The 26,868-nt window shown below is 36.4% G+C and overlaps 1 long non-coding RNA gene across 3 annotated transcripts in view; it reads left to right on the forward strand.

The window, feature by feature from the left end:
* Positions 1 to 257: 257 nt before the first annotated feature.
* The window catches only part of LOC133256133 (uncharacterized), a 38,525-nt gene continuing 11,914 nt past the window's right edge, over positions 258 to 26,868 (forward strand). The window contains exon 1 of one of the 3 annotated variants that reach the window (XR_009739107.1): positions 258 to 333. This is a non-coding gene — a long non-coding RNA (uncharacterized LOC133256133). The remainder of the gene's footprint in view (positions 334 to 26,868) is intronic. The other 2 variants (XR_009739105.1, XR_009739106.1) reach the window with 2 other exon arrangements.

The following is a 26,868-nucleotide window of genomic DNA, read 5'->3' on the forward strand; positions in this document are numbered from 1 at the left end:
CCAGCCCCTTTTAGTACAAGATCAAGGTGCTGGGAGGGTTGATTCCTTCTAAAGCCTGTGAGGAAGAATTTTCACGCCTCTCCCTAGCTTTTGGTGGGTTGCTGGCAATCTTTAGCATTATTTGGCTTGTATAAGCATTACTTTGAAATTGGCCTTCATTTCCATTTGTCATTTTCTCTGCATCCAAATGTCTCTTTTTTAAGGACACCAGTCATATGGAATTAGGGCCCCACCCTACTGGAGTATGACCTCATCTTAGCTCATTATATCTGTCATGGTTCTATTCTCAAGTAAGTTCCTATTTTGAGGTAATGGGGACCAGGACTTCAACATGTAAGTTTGAGGGGAACACAATTCAACCTGTAACATATGATAGGACTATATTTACCTTTGTAAGAAGCTGCCAAACTGTGTTCTGAAGTGGTTGTAACATTTTCATTCCCATCAGCAGTGAATGAACCTTGTCAGTGCCTATCCAATCACTGTCTAGGGGAAGAGAATCCTATTCAAGGGGCTTTCAGTTTCCCATTCCCATTGGCAAGCTCATTCCAGTCTCACCTGGATGCCATAATTACCTGCATTAATCTCTCTTTGTTCTGATCTTATGCCTGACAAGTATCCATCTGTGTAGAAATTGGCTCTTGTCTATTTCTGACCATGTGGTTTAGCCACCTCCCAGGAGAGGCATGTTTCTCATTGTAAATCAATTAAACCAGAGCATGACTTTATGCATTAGTCATTTCAGTTTTGGGGAACCCTCGTGAGAGATGAAATTCTTCTCAGTTTGCTAATAAAATCAAGTGCCTAAGTTTGTGGGGGTCAAGAAACCATGGTAAATGTTCATATGTTTGTCTGTGAAATGTGATAAAAATCACCAGTCCTTCCTGGTGACATCCAGAGGTTGCAGCTGATTATATGTGTCTTTTATTCCTCATTTTAAACTGGTTCATAGTAAACTTACTTTGTTATCACTGATAATAAAATTTCTTATATTACTTAAACTATTGCTAGAGTGACAATAAATTCTTATTTCCCCTTATAATAATGGTTGGACTAAGAAGAGAGTTATAAGGAATTCAGTTCAGTTCAGTCACTCAGTCATGTCCGACTCTTTGCGACCCCATGAATCACAGCATGCCAAGCCTCCCTGTCTATCACCAACTCCCGGAGTTCACCCAGAGTCACGTCCATCAAGTCAGTGATGCCATCCAGCCATCTCATCCTCTGTCGTCCCCTTCTCCTTGTGCCCCAAATCCCTCCTAGCATTAGAGTCTTTTCCAATGAGTCAACATTTCGCATGAGGTGGCCAAAGTACTGGAGTTTCAGCTTTAGCATCATTCCTTTCAAAGAAATCCCAGGGCTGATCTCCTTCAGAATGGACTGGTTGGATCTCCTTGCAGTCCAAGGGACTCTCAAGAGTCTTCTCCAATATCACAGTTCAAAAGCATCAATTCTTCAGCACTCAGCCTTCTTCCCAGTCCAACTCTCACATCCGTACATGACCACAGGAAAACCATAGCCTTGACTAGATGAACTTTATTGGCAAAGTAACGTCTCTGCTTTTGAATACGCTATCTAGGTTGGTCATAACTTTCCTTCCAAGGAGTAAGAGTCTTTTAATTTCATGGCTGCAGTCACCATCTGCAGTGATTCTGGAGCCCAAAAAAACAAAGTCTGACACTGTTTCCACTGTTTCCCCATCTATTTCCTATGAAGTGATGGGACCAGATGCCATGATCTTCGTTTTCTGAATGTTGAGCTTTAAGCCTACTTTTTCACTCTCCACTTTCACTTTCATCAAGAGGCTTTTGAGTTCCTCTTCACTTTCTGCCAAAAGGGTGGTGTCATCTGCATATCTGAGGTTATTGATATTTCTCCCGGCAATCTTGATTCCAGCTTGTGTTTCTTCCACTCCAGCATTTCTCATGATGTACTTTGCATATAAGTTAAATAAGCACGGTGACAATATACAGATTGATTATATTCTTTGCAGCCAAAGATGGAGGAGCTCTATACAGTCAGCAAAAACAAGACCAGGAGCTGACTGTGGCTCAGATCATGAACTCCTTATTGCCAAATTCAGACTTAAATTGAAGAAAGTAGGGAAAACCACTAGACCATTCAGGTATGACCTAAATCAAATCCCTTATGATTATACAGTGGAAGTGAGAAATAGATTTAAGGGCCTAGATCTGATAGATAGAGTGCCTGATGAACTATGGAATGAAGTTTGTGACATTGTACAGGAGACAGGGATCAAGACTATCCCCATGGAAAAGAAATGCAAAAAAGCAAAATGGCTGTCTGAGGAGGCCTTACAAATAGCTGTGAAAAGAAGAGAAGTGAAAAGCAAAGGAGAAAAGGAAAGATATAAGCATCTGAATGCAGAGTTCCAAAGAATAGCAAGAAGAGATAAGAAAGCCTTCTTCAGCGATCAATGCAAAGAAATAGAGGAAAACTACAGAATGGGAAAGACTAGAGATCTCTTCAAGAAAATTAGAGATACCAAGGGAACATTTTGTGCAAAGATGGGCTCAATAAAGGACAAAAATGGTATGGACCTAACAAAAGCAGAAGATATTAAGTAGAGGTGGCAAGAATACACAGAAGAACTGTACAAAAAAGAACTTCATGACCCAGATAATCACGATGGTGTGATCACTGACCTAGAGCCAGATATCCTGGAATGTGAAGTCAAGTGGGCCTTAGAAAGCATCACTACGAACAAAGCTAGTGGAGGTGATAGAATTTCAGTTGAGCTATTTCAAATCGTGAAAGATGATGCTGTGAAAGTGCTGTACTCAATATGCCAGCAAATTTGGAAAACTCAACAGTGGCCACAGGACTGGAAAAGGTCAGTTTTCATTCTAATCCCAAAGAAAGGCAATGCCAAAGAATGCTCAAACTACCACACAATTGCACTCATCTCACACGCTAGTAAAGTCATGCTCAAAATTCTCCAAGCCAGGCCTCAGCAATATGTGAACCGTGAACTTCCTGATGTTCAAGCTGGTTTTAGAGAAGGCAGAGGAATCAGAGATCAAATTGCCAACATCTGCTGGATCATGGAAAAAGCAAGAGAGTTCCAGAAAAACATCTATTTCTGCTTTATTGACTATGCCAAAGCCTTTGACTGTGTGGATCACAAGAAACTGTGGAAAATTCTGACAGAGATGGGAATACCAGACCACCTGATCTGCCTCTTGAGAAATTTGTATGCAAGTCAGGAAGCAACAGTTAGAACTGGACATGGAACAACAACTGGTTCCAAATAGGAAAAGGAGTATAAGGAATTAGTATGATCTAATTCTTATTTCAAATCTTGACCAGATCTATCAGAATTTAGGTGATTTTTGTTGTTTATGAGTGTGTGTGTGTGTGTATGTATGAGATGTCATTTCTCTACATTTTTATTTCTTTGAAAGACACTAGGGGGAAAAAAAAAGATCTCAATTTTTAATCTTTGAAAGGTTTTTTACTTTGTACTTAAGAAGAAATAAGGTGGTCTTTCCAAAAGTGTAAGCTCAAGCAATCTAAAGAGTTTGTGCCTTGAACTTTTATTATATACTTTGCCCTTTTCCTTGTTTTTTTTTTTTCCAGTACAAAGTGTTGGGTAATATTCATCCTTGTACCCCCCCCCCCCAATATTTACCACAGTGAAAAATATTAGTTGGACTGAACTCAAAATAATTTGAATTCAGTAATCAAAAACAACTCCTTCATTCAAGTAGCAGTTCTATAGGTGATGAGTATTTTCATCCATTATTGAAATGTTTACTGTCAGAAAAATGAGAACTGGGTTTCTGGTACTGTGAAATTCTTTTTAAAGTGTTTTCTCCTATAATGCTAGTGATTCTTTACATATTTACTGATATGTAAAGATGCAAGACTCACTGAGCTATGTTAATAACATATGAGTCAACTGAGAATCAGACATGTGTCAGAGGGTTTATTTTTAATTTTAGACATTTGTAAGTAACGCTCTATCCATCTCTTCCTCTTAATATGTATAGACTGTGTGTGGTATCTCTTGTTTTTCATTTAATAAGATAATGAAATAATCATTATCATTTTAACTACTTGGCCCAATTTGGTATTTCTGAGCTATTTAAAGTATTGTTTGGAGGAAAATAAAATCAGGTGAAATGCTTTTAAATTTGCATTTCTCCTTGACATTAAAGAAGGTATTATATCTGTACTATCCTTGAAGTATTTTTATTCTTGATGTTTTCAGAAATGAGGTAGAAAATTATTGATATCTTCCTTGAAAAAAAATGAACTTAATTAACACACATTAATTCAAAAGTTCAGTACTGAGTTCTTACTAGCCTATTCTTTACTCTGGAATATGAATATCTCTCCAAATGGAAGTCTGTACTCTCTCCCAACTGTCTATAAGTACTCTGCCTATCACATCTAGTTTTAAAAATACTAAAATTACCCTTAGTGATTGATGTTACTTTTATAATTATGATAAGTGATCTCATGACATCACAAATGGATAATCACTTCTGAATGTTTCTAATTAAAATTGAATAACCTTCAAAAACTTTGCTATTCAGTCTCTCATTCCTGTCTGACTCTTTGTGACCCCATGACTGCAGCATTCTAGGCTTCCCTTTCCTTCACTATCTCCCAGAGTATGCTCAAACTTGTGTCCATTGAGTCAGTGATGCCATCCAGCCATCTCATCCTCTGTCACCCCCTTCTCCTCCTGCCCTCAATCTTTCCCAGCATCAGGGTCTTTTCCAATGAGTTGGCTTTCCCATCAGGTGGCCAATGTATTTTAGCTTCAGCATCAGCATCAGTCCTTCTAGTGAATATTCAGGGTTGATTTCATTTAGCATTGACTGGTTTGATCTCCTTGCTATCCAAGGGAATCTCAAAAGTTTTACCTAAATAGAATTAAATTTTGTTGTTATTTTCTCTACTGTATTCCCACTTGTGATCAATATTGACTAGAATTCTGCTTTCCTGAAGCTTATCTCATGTTCTGGATCAGTTCAGTTCAGTCACTCAGACATGTCCTACTCTTTGAGACCTTATGGACTGAAGCACGCCAAGCTTCCCTGTCCATAACCAACTTCCGGACCATACTCAAACTCATGTCCATCGCCATCAGTGATGGCATCCAGCCATCTCACCCTCTGCCGTCCCCTTCTCCTCCCGCCTTCAATCTTTCCCAGCATCAGGGTCTTTTTAATGAGTCAGTTCTTCACATCATATGGCCAAAGTATTGGAGTTTCAGCTTCAGCATCAGTCCTTCCAATGAATATTCAGGACTATTTTCCTTTAGGATGGACTGGTTTAACTTCCTTGCAGTTCAAGGGACTCTCAAGAGTCTTCTCAAACACCACAATTCAAAAGCATCAATTCTTCGGTGCTCAGCTTTCTTTACAGTCTAACTCTCACATCCATACATGACCACTGGAAAAACCATGGCTTTGACTAGACAGACCTTTGTTGGCAAAGTAATGTCTCTGCTTTTTAATATGCTGTCTAGGTTGGTCATAGCTTTTCTTCCAAGGAGCAAGTGTCTTTTTGGAGCCTCAAAAGATAAATATCTGTCACTGTTTCCATTGTTTCCCCATCTATTTGCCATGAAGTGATGGGACCAGAAGCCATGATCTTACTTTTCTGAATGTTGAGTTTTAAGCCAACTTTTTCGCTATCCTCTTTCACTTTCATCAAGAAGATCTTTAGTTCTTCTTTTTTTTCTGCCATAAGGATGATGTCATCTGCATATCTGGGGTTATTGATTTCATGTTTTGGACAGGTTTACATATATATATATATTTTTCCCCTTTTTTGAGTTAGCATTGTTTTGCTTTGAACACAGCTATGATTTGATCTTGGTTCTGTAAGAGACATGGTTTTACTGTACAAATCACTGTCTTTGTCAGCTTTTTGCACCTTGCACACAACTTTAGCTTAGAATTGGGGCCGAGTATGTGCTCAGACTGTGCTCTCATGCTGTGCTCATAGTGTTTTGTGATCAAAACTCCTTGATTAGGTATTTAGACCTCTAGTCCATAAAAATTGATCATATATATATATATATATAAAATTGAATAGAACTTTGAAAATTCTATGTTCTTCCTACATATGCATATACTATAGCAGTAGGTTTTTATTCTAGATGCTCATCATTAAGTAAAACTTATTCCAAAGAATTTATATTCTGTTGGGTGCATTTGTGAGTGGGGGACAAGGACTTTTATAATTATAAATTGAATCAGTTTAATGCATATGTTCCTTTTATGGGTTAAATTAACTGGCATTCTTAACTTAGAACAAATTCTAAAAGATCTATACCATAATAAACAAGCCAATTTACTGTGATTTTTAATGAAGAAGAGAGAGGAAAACATGAGGTTTTAGTACTGTATAATGCTCAAAATTCTCTAAGCCAGGCTTCAGCAATACATGAACTGTGAACTTCCAGATGTTCACAGTTCACAGAAGCTGGTTTTAGAAAAGGCAGAGGAATCAGAGACCAAATTGCCAACATCTGCTGGATCATGGAAAAAGCAAGAGAGTTCCAGAAAAACATCTATTTCTGCTTTATTGACTATGCCAAAGCCTTTGACTGTGTGGATCACAATAAACTGTGGAAAATTCTGAAAGAGATGGGAATACAAGACCACCTCACCTGCCTCCTGAGAAACCTATATGCAGGTCACGAAGTAACAGTTAGAACTGGATCTGGAACAACAGACTGGTTCGAAATAGGAAAAAGAGTACATCAAGGCTGTATATTGTCACCCTGCTTATTTAACTTATATGCAGAGTACATCATGAGAAACGCTGGGCTGGAAGAAGCACAAGCTGGAATCAAGATTGTTGGGAGAGATATCAATACCCTCAGATATGCATATGACACCACCCTTGTGGCAGAAAGTGAAGAGGAACTAAAAAACCTCTTGATGAAAGTGAAAGAGGAGAGTGAAAAAGTTGGTTTTAAGCTCAACATTCAGAAAACAAAGATCATAGCATCTGGTCCCATCACTTCATGGCAAATGGATGGGAAAACAGTGGAAACAGTGTCAGACTTTATTTTTTGGGACTCTAAAATCACTGCAGATGATAATTGCAGCCAAGAAATTAAAAGACTCTTACTCCTTGAAAGGAAAGTTATGACCAACCTAGATAGCATATTAAAAAGCAGAGACATTACTTTGCCTACAAAGGTCCATCTTGTCAAGGCTAAGGTTTTTCCAGTGGTCATGTATGAATGTGAGAGTTGGACTGTGAAGAAAGCTGAGCGCCGAAGAATTGATGTTTTTGAACTGTGGTGTTGGAGAAGACTCTTGAGAGTCCCTTGGACTTCAAGGGGATCCAACTGGTCCATCCTAAAGGAGACCAGTCCTGGGTGTTCATTGGAAGGACTGAGGCTAAAGCTGAAACTCCAATACTTTGGCCACCTCATGTGAAGAGTTGACTCATTGGAAAAGACTCTGATGCTGGGAGGGATTGGGGGCAGGAGGAGAAGGGGACAACAGAGGATGAGATGGCTGGATGGTATCACCAACTCGATGGACATGAGTTTGAGTGAACTCTGGGAGTTGGTGATGGACAGGGAGGCCTGGCATGCTGTGATTCATGGGGTTGCAAAGAGTCAGACAACGACTGAGTGACTGAACTGAACTGAACTGATTTCACCTTAGTTAAACTTTTCCTTAGAAGTAGTATTTTCTCTTTTTAGAAGATTTTAACTTGGAAGTAGGTAGATGTTAAAAATTAGCTATGCTGCTGCTAAGTCGCTTCAGTCATGTCCGACTCTGTGTGACCCCAGAGACGGCAGCCCACCAGGCTTCCCTGTCCCTGGGATTCTTCAGGCAAGAACGCTGGAATGGGTTGCCATTTCCTTCTCCAATGCATGAAAGTGAAAAAGTGAAAGTGAAGTCGTTCAGTCTTGTCTGACTCTTAACGACCCCATGGACTGCAGCCTACCAGGCTCGTGCACCCATGGGATTTTCCAGGCAAGAGTACTGGAGTGGGTTGCCATTGCCTTCTCCAAAATTAGCTATAAATATCTATTAACCAAACATAATAATGACCCCTTTTTTTTTAAATTTCATTTCAGGCTTTAAAAAAAATACAAAACAGCATAAAACAATATCAGCTTCATTAATAGTTATTTATTATGTGCTACACCTATGATTTGTTTCCAATCTCCACTTTTACCATAGTTACTAAGTCCTATACTAATATTGTAGTTATAGATTTATAATCTTATTTGCATTAAACACTCCATATTATTTTAAATTATATCTTACATATTTATATTTAAATATCTACATTTGTATGTGTATATCCTAAAATAGTTGTAAATTATAATGTAACTGTAAAGTATGTATCAGGGTTGTTTTTCTCTTAAGCCTATAAATATTTACCAAATAACTTCAAGCATTTAAAAAAAACATCCTAAAGGAGAACTAACATTCTATTAGACTTTAAGGTACTTTTAAGTGTTTTCTGTTGTAACTAGTATTACAAAAAAAAGTCTTCTCAAAATTTGATTTCAATATTTTAGGGAAGTTTTCTTCAAGTAAATTTCTGAGTCAAAAGAGGTAAACACTTTTAGGGCTCCAAAATACAGATGGCAAATTATTTTTTCTGAAAAATGAACAATTTGCTCTGTAACAGAGTGATTGAATCTAAGTTGTACTGTAATCAATCCATTATTATTTATTTAAAAATTCTGTAGTAAAGCATATTTTCTTTCATTAATTTGCATACCTTTGATTACTAGTAGGTATAAATTTTTTCTATATATAAAACATCTACTGTCCTCAGTATAAATATTAAAGATTCATATTATTTGTACATTATTCATTTAAAGGTTTTAATATTTTATTTATTGATTTAATGAGATTTTTATATACAAAAGCCATTTGTGGAACTGTCCCTTCAAATGCTTCAAGAGCACCAGCTATTAAGAATGGGCTGTTGACTTTAGTGATAGGGTGCTGTCTAAAGTGATGTACAGGCATCATACAGTGAGTGTTTCTTCTGAGACTGAGAGAAATTTTGCTCAATCTCAGAAATAAAAATTATGGCACTTCTGAATGGTTGGTATATTATTAGCCATTGGATATAGACATTGAGGCTGGCTTTGTTACTCTTATTTCTTTAAGAAGTTAAGAATTGAACTCAGACTATCATTAGTTATTACACAGAATATTATGGTATTTTGCTTCTAATTACATTTTTAGATTTATCATGTATTCCATTAATTTCAACCTTTTAACTCACTAATCATTACTTGGTGTAATAAAATACATATTTCTGTAAGCCAGCAAGCCCTGCTTTTGAAAGAATGAAGGATACAAAAAACCTTTCAATTAGATAAAACAAACTAAAAAGTGCTTTGAATAGCTATTGCTAAAGCTTTTTTTCATTGTAATTAAAAAAAATGTATAAAGAGTCACATTTTATGTGATTAAACACAAAATAGTTGCGTTTTCTTCCATGATACCTTTAATTCTTTTATAAGCTTAGATAGTACAATAGAGTAAAGAAGACCTTAATGCTTAGCATGCATAGATGAAGAGATGAGGAAATGGGAAATGGACCTGAGATTTTCCCGCTCTGTACTGCCTTTTCACTTGTGACAACAGATTTTGAGGCTCGTGTGCTCTACTCTGTGTAAATGCACAGTGCCTTTGAAATTGTATTATGGTAGTTACGAAAACTTTTGCCATGAGTAAGGGAAAACTCAACTAATGTCAACCTAAATAGATTTTTTTCCTCCACTGAAAGCAAGTGTAGAGATAGATATTTGACATATTTGTAAAATTTCTTGGCTTTTCCCTTATGGATGAAAAATGGTTGCCACATTCCCAAGTGTGGTGTCTATACTCCAGAAAGGAATAAACTGATGAATAGACTAGTAGCAGCAGAGTTCCATTTGAATTTTGTTTGTTTATTTTTGACTGTGCTGGGTCTTCATTGCTGCATGAGGGTTTTCTCTAGTTGCAGCAAGAGGGGCTCTCTCTACTTGTGGTGTGTTGACCTCATTGTGGTGGCTTCTTTTCTCATGGAGCATGGGCTCTAGCGCACGTGGGCTCTTAGTTGTGGTGGTGCATGGGCTTAGTTGCCCCATGAATGTGGAATCTTCCCAGACCAGGGATTGAACCTGTGTTCCCTACATTAGCAGGCAGACTCTTAACCACTGGACCACCAGGGAAGTTCCACTTGAATCTTGATGAGCAAAATTCTATTATATGGCTACTTTGAGACAGGCAAGTATCTGTCTTCTCTCATCTCACAGTGGAGATGAACAAGAGAAACAGGATGCCAGTGAGTGTTGTGAATGGTTATTGCTTCATAGTTGTATATAAAGTCACTTTCTAAATTTTAAGTTAATTGCTCCTTCTAAATTAGATTAGAAACTCATTTAGGGCTGCTTCTAATCCCTTCTTTTTCCCTACAAGAGTATCTAGCAAAATACATAGCATTAATATTTGAAATTTATTGATATTAAAATGTTAGGATAAAAATAAGTACATTATTGGGTTTTTGTTAAGTGTACACTCTTAATGGGACACAAAAGCTAATTTTATAAAATTTATTTAATGTAAATGTAATGTAACCTTACCAATAGGAACTCTAATCACAAAAGTATTTCCCTAAGTATTTTACTCAATAGATGAGAGTGGAGGTGTACCCAGGTCCCAAGTCAATCTAAATGTTTTAGAATTGTATCAGAAATTAGATTACTGGTTCTATTAGTTTCTGTTGCTGCGTAACAAATTTCATAATTTAGTGGCTTAAGACAACACAAATTTATTATCTCAGTTTCTGTGGACCAGTATTATGGGTAGATGCACTGTCTGCTTAGGATCCTCCCCTGCCGAGGATCTCACTAGGCTGAAATCAAGGTATTGGCTAGGCTACAATATCATCTGAGGTTCAAAGACCCTTTCTGAATTTACTGTTTGTTGACAGAAATCAGCTTCTTGTTATAGGACTTAAGCTCCAGTTTCCTTACGTATTGTTGACCAGAAATGACACTTATTTCTTAGAGGTCATCCTCAGGACCTTGCCACATGGTCATTTTCACATGCAGTTCACAGTATGGCTGTTAGCTTCTTCAAGGCCAGAAGGAGCATATCTCTGCTGTATTGAATTTCTTCAACTTCTAAAATCCCTCCACTCGTAATTTCTTTAAAGGGTTTGCCTGAGTAAGTCAGGCTCCCTTAGGATCAGTTCAGTTCAGTTCAGCCGCTCAGTCGTGTCCGACTCATTGCGACCCTATGAACCGCAGCACACCAGGCCTCCCTGTCCATCACCAACTCCGGGAGTTCACTCAGACTCATGTCAATCAAGTCAGTGATGCCATCTAGCCATCTTATCCTCTAGTCGTCCCCTTGTCCTCCTGTCCCCAATCCTTCCCAATCCCTCCCAGCATCAGTCTTTTCCAATGAGTCAACTCTTCGCATGAGGTAATCTCCCTTTTGATTAATTTAAAGTCAGCTGATTAAAGGTTTTAATTACTTTTGCAAAATTTTTCAGCTTTTGCCATATAGCATGACCTGATCATAGGAGTGGTATTCTACCTTAAAGTATCCTATTCATATGGCTTACCCATGCGGGAGGGGCCTGGATTATATAGGACATTGACACTAGATGGTGATAATCATAACTGTGGAGACCCTCTATAATTTTGCCTTACCACACTGGTCAAACTTCAGTATTATATTTAATACTTTCAAGAACTAATTATGAATGATAGATTTAGAAAAAATAAAATAATATGTCAAATATATCTGAGGATCTAGAGAAGCCTCTCAAGTAATGTAGGGATTTCTTTAGACATGGAATGTTTTTAATGTATGATAGGATCACCTTTCTTGCAATCAGATTCAATTGTCAGAGTTGCTAACCATTATACCCACACCACCAAATGACATGTAAAACTTAGTGTGGTCCCTCTCACAAAGAAATTGCTCAGTTAATGTTACCTGAAATTATTCTTTTTACTGATGGATTAAAATACATTTTCTTTTTAGCACCAATGTGTCAGTTTGAAGGTTGGATGGCTACTATTTTGTTAATTAAATAAGTATAAATTATGCTGTGTGGGTAAAATTTGATTTTGCAGAAAACTGCAAAATGATTTGACTTTTTGTCCTTCAAAGAGTGTCAAGAGAAATTGAACTGATTGCAAAGTGGCTAGGATTGAAAAGGTTTTATGTTGAAAAAAAATGAGTTTATTCACGGAATTCTTATGAATCATTCTTTTGTATCTTTTTTAGGGCATTGTATGATTGTTGCAATCACATTTATTCTCAGGAATCTCCTTTGCTCTTATGAACTTTCATTATCCGACACTCATTTCATCAGTTAAAATGAGATAGAAGCAGAAAATTGTGATAGCATTTGGGAAAAAATATCTAACTGGTGATTTGACGATACCTATGTTTCTTAAAAGCATTTGTGCAGAAAGAAAAAGAAACAAGTTATGATTTATAGTGGAGAAAGTCATAACCTTAGAGTTCATCCTAACTCTACCCTAACTAACCCTGAGAATTTAGACAAATCTGACCTTTGAGAAAATTCGAGAAAAAATTATCTCTAATCTCCACTAAATTATTAGTATCTTGATAATACCATGTGATATCTATTAGAGGATAATTTCCAAATTTAATTAAGTAAATGGAATGTGTTGATATTAACATTTTTGTTCTTAATTTTATGTTGATTTTTACATGCATGAGATTTTTATATTGTTTTTGCATGTACAAATGTGATAAAGCTATGTTTCCATTCTTTAATTTGGTGAGTAAAAGAGCTATTTTTTGCTTCATATCTTTGTTGTTTTAGTTGCTAGCTTGTGTCCGACTCTTTTGCAGTCCTGACTGTAGCCTTCCAGGCTTCTCTGTCCATGGGGTTTCTCGGGGAAGAATACTGGAGTGGGTTGCGATTTTCTCCTCCAGGGAATCTTTCTGACCCAGGGATCCAACCTTCATCTCCTGCATCGATAGGTGGATTCTTTACCACAGAGCCACCAGGGAAGCCCCGCCCCATATCATTATGAGTACTTTAAAACATAGTGAGTAAAACTAATGCACAGGGTTACAGAATAATGGAAATTTATTTAACTATTTCTTGTCTGCAAATGTTTAGCTCATTAATCCTTTACTGTGTCCACCGAAAGACCTATAAAAGGGAGGGCTAAGTAGTTGAAATTGAGTGTAGTGTATGTAAGGTATCTTACCTTTATAGAAGGTTATCTATTTCTGGGATGTAACAATTCTTGGCCTTTAAATTATGAAACCAAATTAAAATTACTTTTTAATATATTGATGTGAAGATTCTATAAAAATCTTTTGCTTTCTACAACTAAAACTTTTTAATTTTATATTTACCTTTAATTTTATTTTTGTTTTAGGTTTCAGTGATTATACTATTCCAAACAAACAAAAAAAATTACTTATTAATGTATTTACTACTGGGGTTCTATATAGAATGTATACTCTACTAGTTTTTTCATCTTACAGAGAGAGAGATTTCTGATCACTGATCACTGGGATTTCAGTTAGATATACAGATATTCAGAGGAAGTCCAATTAAAGTTTTTTTTCCCCCTAATTTCTTTATTACTTTGATTTATGGAGCAAGTAGGATGCATGTGGAGAGTGTAGAGGTAGGAATATTCTTAAGTTTCACAAATGAAAACTTTCAAAGTTGCTTTCTTTGACTTCCCTGTGGTATACTTCTTTTCTTCAATTATGATTTTTTTTCTGAAACTTTAATGTTCTTTGCCAAAACATTTGTAAACCCATGGTGATATTTATCAGATGACTTGAGTAAGAAACCTTTAATCCATTCCTACTTCCGCCTCTGACTCTTTCAATGACCCTGAAAAATTAGTATTCCTCCTACTATCTCTCAAGGTAAAAACCCAAAACAACAACAAAAATATAAAAGGGATATTCTGAAGCTTAATTATAATTATGATTCATAATAAGATCCACTGAGATATTTCAAGAAAAGTTGTTATACACAGGCAAAATATTATTATAAAACTCTCTTGAGTTTTAGATTATTATTTACAGATTTCAGCAGAATTATATTTCAGTTGTGGCTGTAGGGTCTCTGATGTTTTCCTATCAACTAAAACTTTTATTCTCCATAATAAATGTTTCTAAGCCATGGTTTCCTTGAAGAAGAAAATGTAGTAACTTAAAAATGTTAAGTTGCATATATGAATTTTAAATTGCCTTCCCTTTACCATTATGTTGGGGTGAGTTTAAAGTTATTAAGATATCTAACATATCTTAGATAGGCATAAGATGTAAGATAGAGAAAGACTACATAATTGTTTCATTTAAACCATCAAATACTTACATTCTAATGGGGTGTTAAAGAGACTTGTTGAAAGCAACTTAGCTGTATTTTTTACATATTTCTTTATATGTAGCTTGGATTACGGAGTATAGTGTAGTGTCTAAGCATCCAGATTCTAGTGTAAGATTGTGGACAGATCTTTGCTCTATCATGTATAAGCTGTGCAACTTGGACCAACTTATAAAATAGTCCATACCTCAATGTCTCCACTTATAAAATGGAGATAATAATAGAATGGGCTGTTAGATAAATGAAATATACATACTAATGTTTGGCACATATAAGTGCTCAACAAATACTAGCCTTTCCTACATAGCTGGTCTTGGCGCTATTTCTTTATGTCAGTACCTATTAACTGTATGGAACAAGAACCCTTCCCAGGAAAGACTGCTCTCCCCATTTCATCTGCCTGTCTCTTGTTTGTAAAAAAGCTGTAGTCTTCCATGCCTTCCCTGATCAAGAATTAATGATTGAAAGGATGTGAACATGTGGTGACAAACTGGCCAGGAGAACTGGTATCAACTTAAACAATAAATAAGCAATATGGCAGTCACAGAATCTTTAGTTCCTTCCTGAAAGACATAGATAAGAGTATATTTGCATATTCCTGCAATTGTATTGCAATTACTAAAGCCTCCTCCAAATGGTAACCATGAGCATGTAGCATGCAGACCTGTTACAGCCTGAGGATAGCAGTTTAAACCCCTGTGACACCACCCTGATACCTCACCATCAAACAGAGAATTGTGCACTAACTGATCATACCTGGATAAATTCCTTCCTTCACCTTGCCTTTAAAAATGCTTCTTGAAACCACTCAGAAGGGTTTTTTTTTTTTTCCCTGAACATCAGCTTCCCTGGACTCCTTGTCTTGCCCCTGAAGTAAGTGCTGCACTTTCCTTCACCACAGCTCAATGTCAGTAGATTGGCTTTACTGCATATGAGCTAGTAGACCCGAGTTTGGTTTGGTAACAATTTTATTAAAATTAGAGAGCTGTTTATTTTCATTCCTGATTTCTTCTATATTTACAACAATGTGGATTGTTGACTGTCATAATTTTTGCTTTGTTCTTGCTTAAACTTCTTCCATGGAGTCTTTATTCGTTACATGAGCTCAATTTTTATATTATGGATTTAAATTATACTATTAAATCTAAAACCATCATTTAGACATTTATAAATAATAAAAATATAAGAAAAACTTAAATTCATTGGGCATATGTCAAGTAGAAGGAATATTTCCAAGTACTTTAAATTCATTACTTTGTTTAATTTTCAAGATAGCAATGTTTGTTACTGTTGTTGTTCAGTCGATGTCATGTCCAACTCTTTGTGACCCAGAAACTGCAACATGCCAGACTTCCCTGTCCTTCATTATCTCCCTGAGTTTTCTCACACTCATGTCCATTGAGTCAAGGATGCCATCCAGTGATATCATCCTCTGTTGTCCCCTTCTCCTCCTGCCTTGAATCTTGCCCAGCATTTGGGTATTTTCCAATGAGTTCATTCTTCACATCAGGTGGCCAAAGTACTGGAATTTCAGCTTCAGCATCAGTTGTTCCAATGAATATTCAGGGTTGATTTCCTTTAGGATTGACTGGTTTGATATCCTTGCTGTGCAAAGGACTCTCAAGAGTCTTCTCTAGCACCACAGTTTGAAAGCATTAATTCTTCAGTACTTAGCCTTCTTTATGGTCCAACTCTCACATCCGTACATGACCGGCAGAAAAACCATAGCTTTGACTACAGAACTTTGTCAGTAAAGTTATATGCTTTGAATATGCTGTCTAGGTTTGTCATAGCTTTTCTTCCAAGGAAAAAGCTTCTTTTAATTTTATGGCTACAGTCACCATCTGCAGTGATTATGGAGCCCAAGAAAATAAAGTCTGTCACTGCTTCCGCTTTTCCCCCATCTATTTACCATTAAGTGATGAGACCAAATGCCATGATCTTAGTTTTCTGAATGTTGAGCTTTAAGCCAACTTTTTCACTCTCCTCAATCACTTTCATCAAGGGGCTTTTTAGTTCCTCTTCACTTTCTGCCGTAAGGGTGGTGTCATCTACATATCTGAGATTATTGATATTTCTCCCATCAATCTTGATTCCAGCTTGTGCTTCCAGCCCAGCATTTCTCATGGTGTACTCTGCACAGAAGTTAAATAAGCAGGGTGATAATATACAGCCTTGACGTACTCCTTTCCCAATTTGGAACCAGTCCATTTTTTCCATGTCTGGTTCTAGCTGTTTCTTCTCTTCCTGCATACAGATTTCTCAGGAGACAGGTAAGGTGGTCTGGTATTCCCGTCTCTTGAAGAATTTTCTACAGTTTGTTTTGATCCACACAGTCAAAAGCTTTAGCGTAATCAATGAAGCAGAAGTAGATTTTTTTTGGCATTCCTTTGCTTTTTTCTATGATCCAATGGATGATGGAAATTTGACCTCTGGTTCCTCTGCCTTTTCTAAATCCAGCTTGTACATCTGAAAGTTCTCGGTTCCCATATTATTATTATCATTAACCCCATTTGTAAATAAAAACCAACTAAAATTAGTAGAAATTGGCCAGACTACTTAAGTCTATGGACAGAGCTAGAGTTTCAGCTCATATTATCTATTGATAAAGCCCATAATAGAACCTCTAAATTCTATTTTCTTATATTTCACTCAAATGTCTATTACTTCAGAATATACAAACTCACTTTTTAAAAAAATCCCAATCTGAGCTCTCTCTAGCATTTATATTCCTTTTTAAATTAATTTATTAATTTTATTTGTGGTTGTGCTGCATGTTCATTGCTGCATGTGGGCTTCTCTAGTTGCAGTGAGTGGGGGCTACTCTTTGTTGTGCTGTACAGGCTTCTCGTTGTGGTAGCTTCTCTTACTGTGGAACACAGGCTCAGGTTGCCAGCTTTCGTAGCTGTAGAACAGGGGCTCGTTAGTTGTGGCTCGCAGGCCCTAGAGCATGTGGGTTACAATAATTGTGGCACATGAACTTTAGTTGTCCACTGCTGCTGCTGCTGCTAAGTCGCTTCAGTCATGTCCGACTCTGTGCGACCCCATAGATCGGAGCCCTCCGTCCATGGGATTTTCCAGGCAAGAGTACTGGAGTGGGGTGCCATTGCCTTCTTCGAGTAGTTGTCCACAGTGTGTGGAATTTTCCCAAATCGGAGATTAAACCCATGTCCCCTGCAATAGCAGGTGGATTCCCATCCACTCTACCATCAGGGATGTCTCTTAACATATATATTTCTTATATTGCCACGATCAGTCCTACTTGGAATTCATGATTCTTTCTTGTAACTTACTTCTTTCCCTCACATTTGGTACTAATTTTGTTCTCCCTTGGTAATATTTCCGGCATAAAATTACATTCCTGTCTAATTTTCTCTGCTACTACCCTGGCCTACATTTTCCTTTAAATGTTTGGATTACTGCCTTAATGCCTAATTATTCTCTCCTAACTTCCGCTTCCCCAGATTACACTCCAATTTGCCATTTCCTAGCTATGTGACCCTAACAGATTAATTTATCTTCCAGTGTATCAACTTTAAAATATGGATAATAATATCTACCTAATAGGGTTGCTCTAGATTTCAAAACATAACATTAATGGATTTCCATAATTTGGCCCAACTGTATCTGAACTATTTTAGTTCCTCAAGCAATGTTTTTTAGAAAGGCTAGTTGGGTTTTCCTTTGTCTTCTGAATCTTTATATCCAAGTCCTTACAGTTCACTTAACCTAACGTGTCTGTCTCTTCCCCTCCTGATATCTAGTTTCTATGTGTGCATCAAGTTCCAGCTCAGGCCCCACTGTCTCATGGTCAGTAAGTTTTGGGATCACTTTATTTTAACACTTACATAGGTGTGAGACTGTTGAGTGTCCCTTGGTTCACGCTTTCTCAGTTACATGGCATCTTACCTTTTATGCCTCACAATACCTAATTTAATGCTTCCTATTCAGGGGGTTGGAGGAGGGCATGGCAACCCATCCAGTCTTCTTGCCTGGAGAATCTGCGTGGACAGTGGAGCCTGGCGGGCTGAAGTCCATGGGGTCACAAAGAGTTGGACATGACTGAATGACTAAGCATGCACATACAGGGTTTAGTAAGTATTTAGTAACCATTTGTTGAATTATTTTGATTCTTAGATCAATTTCTTGTTACACAGTTTGTTCCCAGGGGTTTATGCTGAAACTCAATGGAAAATGTCATTTTTTTCCACAGCTGCTATTCCTCACTTTTATTATTGTGTTGTCATCATGAAGTATAAATCTCACCTCCAGCTACAAGAACAGTTCAATTTTTAACGACTAATTAGAATTATTCCAATATTACCCCCTGCGGTTGGCTCAGAAATGGTGAATAAGTATATTAGGCTGAAGTTCATCAGTGCATGGCAGTCACCAGGTTTCCATAAGAGCAAACCCAGGTCTTTTATGTATCATTTAGGTCAGTGGGTTTCAAACTCAGTGTGCATCAGAGTCATCTAGCAGACTTATTAAAATACAGATTTCTGAACCTCATCCCCAGAATTTCTGGGGTCATAGATGAGGCCTAAGAATTCTCAAAACTCTGCTAATTGGAAGATCACATTCTGAGGATCACTGGTTTGGGGCTTTGCTACTCAAAGTGTGATCCACATACCAACAGCTTTGACCTCATTTGGGAGCTTGTTTGAAATTCAGGGTTTTGAACCTGAAGACCTACTGAATCTGTATTTTCAATTTAACAAAATACCTGCCCAGGTGATCCACATGCACGTCAAATTTCAGAACTACTAGTTTAGGGGGAGACACTTATTTTCCTGCTGGCTGTCCAAGAAGCAGATAACAGATTGCTATTGCTAGTCATCTTATGATCATAGGTGGAGCAAGCTTTTAATCAAAGCTGGTGATAGAAAAGGCAGAATGAAGCTATAGAAAACACTGGGTCCTTCATTGAAATTGTTAATCTGGGTTCACCTTTGTGCTACATAATAATTTTATTTTATTTTTTGTCCTTGAACAAAAAATACCCCTTATTGTTAAGGGCATTTTAAGTTGAAATTTCTATTTCTTACATATTAACTATACAAGTCTCTGACATGAAAAGTATTCATATATACTGCCTTGGATTAGTAAGACATTGCTGTCATATTATCTAAAAGCTTATGAATTTATTTTCCAATAAACTGGTATATCAAAAGCACCAGTAGTTGGTGACAGCAATTTGTGTTATTTTTATTTTTTTTTAATTTATTTATTTTAATTAGAGGCTAATTACTTTACAGTATTGTATTGGTTTTGCCATACATCAACATGAATCTGCCATGGGTGTACACATGTTCCTGAACCTCGCTCCCACCTCCCTCCCCATACCATCCCTCTGGGTCATCCCATTGCACCAGCCCCGAGCACCCTGTATCATGCATCAAACCTGGACTGGTGACTCGTTTCTTATATGATATTATACATGTTTCAATGCCATTCTCCCAAATCATCCCCCCCACCACAGAGTCCAAAAGACTGTTCTATACATCTGTGTCTCTTTTGCTGTCACACATACAGGGTTATCTTTACCATCTTTCTAAATTCCATATATATGTGTTAGTATACTGTTATTGGTGTTTTTCTTTCTGGTTTACTTCACTCATATAATCGGCTCCAGTTTCATCCACCTCATTAGAATTGATTCAAATGTATTCTTTTTAATGGCTGAGTAATACTCCATTGTGTATATGTACCACAGCTTTCTTATCCATTCATCTGCTGATGGACATCTAGGTTTCTTAAAAAGTTAAAACTGTTAATATAATAAGGAAGAAAAACACACAAGGAAAGATAATTTTCTTAGGCAGTTGAACAAATGTTGAAGGAAACAAGAAAGGAGAGGATTAAAGACAAAAATATTGCTTGAGGTGAATATAGCTAATCTCAGACTATAAGCACAATTAATTGCACATTTCACCTGAGAGAAAGAAAAATAATAATAACATAATCCATAACTACTTTTGAGTATTATCACATGCCAGACATTGTATTGTGTCTATACTTTACATAATTTAATACTGATTTATGACAGACAATATTGAAAACAGATGTATGTAATACGTATATATATATTTTTTTTCAGTCACTCAGTGTCTGACTACTTGTGACCCCATGGACTATACAGTCCATGGAATTCTTTAGGCCAGAATACTGGCGTGGATAGCCTTTCCCTTCTCCAGGGGATCTTCCCAACCCAGGGATTGAATGCAGGTCTCCTGCTTTGCAGGTGGATTTTTTACCAGCTAAGCCACAAGGTAAGCTCAAGAATACTGGAGTGAGTAACCTATCCCTTCTCCAGTGGATATTCCCGACCCAGGAATTGAACTGGGGTCTCCTGTATTGAGGGTGGATTCTTTACCAACTGAGCTAACAGGGAAGCCAATATGTATAATACTCTTATTTTATTTATTAGGAATCAGAAGTTATGAAAAATTTAGTAACTTAAGTCAAACAACTAGTAAAGTATAGGACTGTACATCAGACATAAGTCTTCATTCCATAGAGTTGGTTATTTTCCATAAAGTAAGAATAAAGCTGAAGAGTTGAAATAGTCTAACTGTCTTCCTGGGAAATTTTCTCTTAGGAAAGTGATAAAGGCAGTATAAGTTAGTTTTATGTACTTTCAGTTTTAAGGCATATTAATTATAAACCAATTTTTCAATATTTTAAAGTATATAAGGTATTAACACTAGTATAGGTATCTAATAACTATTAATTTTCTCACATGAACAAGATCACCCCTATCCAATAAATTTCTGAATGGTCACACCAACAATTAAAAACTAAATAATAATGTTTAATTAATGTATTATTTACATATAAAATATAATCTATTTTTTTTTAATGTTAAAATATTCAGTAACAAATTTGGACTAAATTAACAAATTAAAAGTTACCCTCTAACTGACATATGAAAAGCTATGGTAAAACTGAGACTATTTTAACTATTTATGAACTTTTGTGCGTGTTCAATTACTGCTGGCATTAAGGCAAGAGAAAAATAAATATTGCTGTTCTTCAGCTGGCATTTTAAAAAAGAAATTAAGGCTATTCCTTGGAAAGAAAAACCATCATCCTCTAGAAAGTCTTTGTGGTGATTATACCTCTTAGGGAAAATCTTTCTCTACTTGATCTACAGTAACTCTTACATTATTTGCAGAGATGATTTTATGTAAGTATTATTTCATAACCACCAATTTTACATATCACCCTCTTAAGTGAGAAAATATAACCTTAGGGAGAAAAGGAACTATAAAAGAAATATTCTTTTGATCTATAATTAGCAGCATATCATTCATGGTAATTTAAGAACAAGGAATACAGCTATAGGCACTAAATCTGTTTCATGTACATACAAGATATTAATGAACCCTTTTAAAATCTGGGGGCTTTTTCTGTTAAAATGACTACAAAATGGATATTCTTTGCAGAACATTTCAATACTATGTCAGGTGCGCTGGGAAGGCCCAGGGGGATGGTATGGGGAGGGGGAGGGAGGAGGGTTCAGGATGGGGAGCATGTGTATATCTGAAATTAAAAATTAAAAAAAAAAAAAAGAAAAAAAAATCTAAAACAGTAAACAAAATTGTAAATGATTTGAAAAGAATATTATTTACATGCAAAGTGTTTCTATTACTTTGGAAGGCAATATTACAAATATTGGTTATATATTATGCAACAATCAGTGATGAACTCAGACTTTCAAACACTAAAATGAAGGCATGGCAATATTTTATACTAATGACTTTTACTACTCTTTAAGAGTTTTTATGTTAATTTTGAAATAATTTCAAAATTATAGAAGACTAATACAAATGATTCCTATATGAAAATTCATTAATTCACCAGTTAACATTTCAAGAGAGGATCTTGTGTTTAGTCAGACTTGGTAGTTGGAGATGCTATTTCACTTCTCTGAGTTTTAGTTTGCAGCTCTGTACTATAAGGGAAATATCTAACTTCTCTGAACTTTAATCATAAAGATGTCATGAGAATTAAATGAGACATTATATTAAAAGCACCTTCCTTCAAAAGTATCTTGCACAGTGTTGGTGATAAAAAAAAGGTAGCTTAAAAGAAGACAAATAGTATGTTTAAATAATAGTTATAGAATTCAGACTTTAACTTAAATGTATCGAAAGACAAATCACTTCTTTTATCCTTTTCAGGATGCATTTCATTGGGCCAGGAACAAAAAGGTCAATGTCATTTTGAAAATAAAATATTTTGTATAAAGACAATCTATTTCATTGAATGATATAGTATTTATAATGCATGCTTTAATTATATATCTCACAATACAAATCAATAAAGCTGTATAGCTAGTAAGAAAAGAGTCAAGGTTTCAAGATAGACTTTTATATTATGGAAAAAAATTATCTATTGACATATATAAAAAGCATTAGTTTTAGATAAGAAGAAATTGCTTCATAATTTTCTTGTAAGTAAAAAATTACCTCATGTCTATGTTTAAATCAACAATTATCTTAGAAAATTGATGTACTCAATAAATAACCTTTTTATTGATGGGAGATAGATCCCAAGAGAATGCTTTGCCCCTGAAGTTTTTCTCCTTTCATCCTAATTGCTCCTGTCCAATATGGATGCAAAAAAAAAAAAAAAAATTAAAATCACTAAGACAAAGAGCGCTGCTCACAACCCAGTTCTGCAAAGGCTAAGGTGTAATCCCCTGCAGAGGTGCCCAACAGTGTACCCTGAAAGGGCTTCAGGATGAAAGACAGGATGAGGCATTTTGTGCTTTGGACAAGCAGACTCTTAGACACCTTAGGAAGAATTTTAATGACCTCAAGTTTTTGCATCTTACCATAAAAAGGGCTTCCCTGGTGGCTCAGATGGTAAAGAGTCTTCCTGCAGTGCTGGAGACCCAGGCTCAATCCCTGAGTTGGGAAGATCCCCTAGAGGAGGGCTTGGCAATCCACTCAAATATTCTTGCTTGGAAAATTCCAAGGACAGAGGTTACTGGCAGGCTACAGTCCATGGGGTTGCAAAGAGTCAGACTCGACCGAGTGACTTCACTTTCTTTCTTTTCATTCATAAAAAAGCTCTAAAATTTTTGAGGTATCTATTCTTTGTCATTAGCAGCAATCTTACCAAGATACATGATTAGCTGCATGTATTTCCTAGCTGAAAGTCACATATAAACTGGCTTTCCCCCTACTTCTTCAGAGCAGTCACTCAGACTTAAATTAGTGACTGTCTTCTGGGCTCTAGTCCTATGCTGAGGATTAAATCCTGAATACAACTTAAACTCACAATTCTCATTTTGAATATTTTTCTTTTAAGTTGACATTAACATTTGCCCAACCACAGGTGGAACCAATGGCATGTCCTTCTGGAAGCACATGACTGCCTGTCCAAGCCAGCTTGTGATTCCCTTCTTTGAAAACTTACTGTAATATTTTGATTTATAGTAAGAAATATACATTTGGCCTTTGATTTTTCCTGTGATAGGAGCAATGATGGTGTTTTGTTATGTTAATGAGATGACTTTTGGAAAGTCTTTAGGTAGCCAAAGGATGAGGGCAGTTGGTAGGGGAAAAAACCAACCCCATAATTAAAGAGTTGAAATATTTAGAAACAACCAAAGTTATCTTCTCTTACCTTTGGTGATTTCAACCTCAGGAGACAGGAGAAGAACTAGAGGTTGAATTGATTGCTTATAGCCAATGATTTAATCAGTTGTACCTATGTGATAAAGCCTCCATAAAACTGCAAAAAGGACTGTAGAGAGCTTCTGAGTTGGTGAAAAAGTGCCTTGGAAAGGGCATGGAAGCTTTTTTCCCAATCCTGCCTACCTTGCTGTTTGCATTTCTTCCACCTGGCTGTTCCTAAATTATATCCTTTTATAACAAACCAGAAATCTAGTTGATAAACTTGCTCTGAGTTCTGTGAGCAGCTCTAGCAAATTAGTCGAGCCCAGGGAGGAAGGCATAGACACCTTTGATTTTTAGCCAATTGGTCAGAAGTACAGGCAACAACTTGGACTTGGAAGCAGGGTAGGGGCAGTCTTGTGCTACTGAGCCCTTCACGTGTGGAATCTGATGCTCTCTCTAGTTAGATGGTATCAGAATCCAGTTGAATTTTTGACACTATTCTGGTGCCAGAGAATTGCTTGGTGTTGTGTGGGAAGTGGGTAGGGGAATTAGATCTAGGAACACAAAAGAATTCCAAAGAGTGGTTTGGTCTTGGATCAGAGCTTGTCCCATTTTATGATTTTTTTTTAAGCTTTCTATGTTTAATGCTTTTCTCCCCAGTGACGTCATTACTTTTTATGGAAATTGCCTTGTGCATGCATGTGGAAAGGTAAAGAATCTTCCTGTAATGCAGGAGACACAAGAGACATGGGTTCAATCCCTGGGTCAAGAAGATCCCCTGGAGAAGGAAATGGCAACTCACTCCAGTATTCCTGCCTGGAAAATTTCATGGACAGAGGAGCATGGTAGGCTATATAGTCCATGGAGTCACAAAGAGTCTGACACGACTGAACACACACACACAAACATGCAAATCTTACTCTCATCACCTACCTGGAGTGTAAAGCAACCTCTTTTTGTCTCTACTTGTCTGATACTGAGTTAAACTGTGGCTAAATCTGACTTTATATTTTTAATGATTTGCCACCTCCACTTATTTTGAGATGGGCCTTTACTCATTCCTTATAGTGCAAGGAGTAGAAATGGGAGCAGAGGGCCTCAAGATTCTTCTCCCCCTCTGGAGGAGATTCTTCACACGTGTTTTTGCTGCTAGTCTTACTGCCACAGTAAATTTTCCCTCAGTTGGAACACCGCTTCTGGCCATCCTGTTCCTGCCCACACATTATTACCTTATCCTCCTGCTCAACTTGAAGCTCAAATTGTGGCACCTCTCATTTGCGGCCCTCCTTTTACTTCCACCTGCACCTCTTTCCTAAAGCCTTTAAGTGCTCCCTTCCAAAATTGCCTTCAATCTTTTATTTTTAGACACTACCATGACTAAACTATTTTTAAAAATTCATTGAGTTTTGAATATGCAGATATATTCATACTTTAGAAAGTTTTTTGGTATTTCTATCATCTTTCTCATAAGGATATCCAATGGCCTTAAGGCTTCAGCAAAGCATGTCATTAATAAAATGTGTAGGTAAATCACAAACTGGGAGAAAACGTTTATAAACATGTATCTGATGAGGGACTCATATCCAGGATATATTAAAAAAACTCTACAAATCAATAATAATTATAATACAAACTGTCATATAAAAAGAAATAATATTTGAGTAGACCCTTCTAAAAATATTTTGGTGCTCAAAAATTGCTTGAAAAAACTCTTAACAGGGAAATGCAAGTAAAAAGTACAATGAGATATTGCTAACTATTCATTTGGTAACTAAATTTGGAAATACTGACAATGCAAAATGTTGGCAAGGATGTGGAGCAAAATAATTTCATATATTTCTGGTGGGAGTGTAAAACAATCAAGTCTTTTAGAACACATTTTGGCAATTTTTTGCAAAAAAACCATACAACTACTCTACGACCTATTTATTCCATACCTTGGTATTTGCCCAAAAATAATGAAGACATGCCATAGAAATATTGTACATGACTAATTATCAACTTTATTTATAATAGCTCAATGCTGGAAGTAACTCAAATAACCATCAACAGTTAAATAAATTCTGGTATGTGAATTTCAATAGAATAACATGTAGCAGTACAGATTAATGAACCAGAGACATATGATAAGACAGATGAATTTTTAAAACATGTTGAATAAAGAAGTGACTCCATTTATATATAATTTATGTAGGCAGAATTAATCTGTGTTAATAGAAACCATGTTAGTGGTTGCCTCCAGGAGCAGAGCTTTATTGGAGAGTGAAATGAAATGTCTGGGTTGATAGAAATGTTCTTTTTCTTGATTGGGAAATTGATTACATGAGTATAGACATTTGTCAAACTCATGCTACTCTTTTATTAAGATACATACATCTTATAATATTTAAGTTAACTTAAATAAAGCAAATTGTTGTTCATTTGCTCAATTCTGTCTGACAGTTTGCGACCCTGTTGACTGCAGCATGCCAGGCTTCCATGTCCTTCACCATCTCCCAGAGCTTGCTCAAACTCATGTCCACTGAGTCAATGATGTCACCCAACCATATTGTCCTCTGTCCCCTTCTCCTCCTGCCTTCAATCTTTCCCACCATCAGGGTCTTTTCTAATGAGTCAGCTCTTCACATCAGGTGGCCAAAGTATTGGAGCTTCAGCTTCAGCATCAGTCCTTCCAATGAATATTCTTTCTTTAATATGTAAATAGATTTCCCCATAACTGTAGTTCCTAAGGTTAGATGTACATATTAAAATTAGCTTGACATTCTTAGAAAAATAATTTGGGATATTTCACTGATCAAATGGCATATCTCATGTTGTGGATATCTATGCAAATTTTAAAGAAAAGTGATTTTACAAAGATTTTATCAAT

The sequence above is a fragment of the Bos javanicus genome, chromosome 10 (genome assembly GCF_032452875.1).
Source record: "Bos javanicus breed banteng chromosome 10, ARS-OSU_banteng_1.0, whole genome shotgun sequence".
NCBI lineage: Eukaryota > Metazoa > Chordata > Mammalia > Artiodactyla > Bovidae > Bos > Bos javanicus.